This window comes from Tiliqua scincoides, chromosome 3 (assembly GCF_035046505.1).
Source record: "Tiliqua scincoides isolate rTilSci1 chromosome 3, rTilSci1.hap2, whole genome shotgun sequence".
Classification (NCBI taxonomy): domain Eukaryota; kingdom Metazoa; phylum Chordata; class Lepidosauria; order Squamata; family Scincidae; genus Tiliqua; species Tiliqua scincoides.
The window spans coordinates 203,090,172-203,092,509 of NC_089823.1; positions in this window are offsets into that span (position 1 = coordinate 203,090,172).

Sequence of the window (2,338 nt, forward strand, 5' to 3'; positions counted from 1 at the left end):
CCCACAGGGACTGGAACCCTTGCCATGGAAAGACTTGTGTGCTTCTTTAACATGATTGTGCCCTTCTAAGCGAGTTCTCTTTCTACCCCTGCTCTCTCAAAAGGTATTCCCCATCGTTTGTGGTGGTGCCTCTTGCTCATTTCTACTGGTGGGGCTGGCGTCCTCCCAGTGGTGGCTGCTTACTGGTCTTTTGCCTTCACTGGCCCCTGCTCAGTTCACTCAAGTGGTGCTTCTCCAGCTGCCAGCACTGGGGATGGGCAAGTATGGTGATTGGCTCTTTGGATGTCAAACCAATAATGCACAAATATTACAATGCTGCTTCATGGAAGACAAGCCCTGTCAGGGTTCCTGTGTATGTTGTTGGCATTCCTGAGAAGGCTGCACCAGTGTGGGCTTAGATATGATGGACATTGTGTTAGCTTTGGTGCTCTGTTGGTGCAGCATCTGAATAGGATTGGACTATAGTTTTGGCACAAAAGTGATGTTCAACATAAATCTTGGGGCATGCCTAAACTAGACACTTTACCTGGTTTAATTAGTCCTGCAACCTATTCACAATAATCTTGACTCCTGACAATTGTAATACAGTATATGAATAACATAGTCTTCAACAACTAACTTGGGAAGCCATAATAATTCAATTTAGCTTCTTACACAATTTTGTGAATGTAGACCGAAAACTATCGAAGACTGTTTTGCAAAGATTTACGGATAGTAATTAATACTCTGAAGTACTGCATCATATAACTATTTCTCTGAAAAACTGAAATTGGTGCACTAACAAGAGGAGGCAAAATAGATAACTATCATCAAGAGAGAATTATTTTAAAGGAGCTGACAAGGCAAGTTGGTTCACGTAACGATCTTTGTGGGTAATGATCCTTTTCTAGAGACTCCCCATTGTTACTTTCCTGGGTGATCAAGAACAGCGTGACCAACATTTAAAAACACCAAAAAGACAAATGAGGGAAAGAAATCCAGACTGCAGGAGCTTATGGGAAATGAAACAATGACTTAGACTTTAGAATTCCATATTATAGATGGCATTCTTCCATTGAATATGTCTCTTCAAAAAAACAGCCCTGCAAGGCACAATCAACGACAGTTGATAATAGATTAGATGTGTCCATTCACGGTTAACTTCTCACAGCACTGGCTTGGAAATGGGAAAGATGAATTTTTGAGTTCTGGCTCCTTTAAGGGAGGCAACATTTGGTCTGGCAGCTTTGTTTGTCATTACTCCATGCTACAATGGTGTTTGGTTTCATCCAAGCCTTTGGGTATTTCCTTGCTGTTCGAAGCTTTTACAACACAACAAAGAGGAATCTGACAATACACAACCTCTTTCACAAGTTGGTTGCTCATTGGGTTATTGCCTATATAGTGAATTAGCACAAGAAAAACTGGGTTTAGATAATTCTGTAATTGAACTTGAGTTCAGTGTCAGCAACAGTACAGGAGCAGCCAAGAATGGGGTTATTCCTAAATCCTATCAAACAATAACAACTATATGCAAGGTAGCATATTGAGGATTTGTCTGAGAGTCTTTGGCAAAGAATCAGATCAGAAGACAATGGAATCCACAATTGCTCTCTGGAAGGAAAGCACTTGGTGCATCCTGGCCTAATGAGGCATCCCCAACTGTCAGTCAGCCTTCTGCCAATTCTACTGTCTCCTTCAGAAATGCAAAAGGATTAGAAGGCTAAGCTTCCCTGAACTTTGTCTTTTAAGTTTTCTCTTCTTGAAAGCGGTCCACAGAAAACCTAATTATAATGTGAGGGAGTGAAGGCTTACTCATCATGAGTCATAATTTTGGTGATATAGTAAATGATGGCAGATCCACAACAATGTTCAGAAGGTTGGCTAATGGACAAGAGATGAACAACTGGAGTTCTAAATATAAGAGTCTGAGGCAAAAAATTAGATTTAGCTCACATTGTAAAACTATACTAAGGCTAGCATATAGCATGGAATTGAAGATCATAGAAGGTTTGGAATAAGAGGAGAAAAATGATCATCATTAATTGTGAGACTGGAACAGAATCAAAACTTAATCTTGACACTGATTAACATGCACATCTAAATTCTTGATTAAGCCTGTCCAGCTCATTGAGCTAATGGTAAGTTTCATTAGCATTGCCATGTTCACAGTAAAATGGTCATGTTGATAGTAAGGTACTAAGATGAAAATATTGTTACTAGGGTTTTCGGCACAGTTATCCCGCACAGGTTCTGTGAACGTGTGAGTGGAAAGCAGTTATTACCCTTGGACATATCCCTCTGCCGCCAATGCAATCACCAGCCATGATGTTGTTTGGTAGTTCATTTGGTACATGAG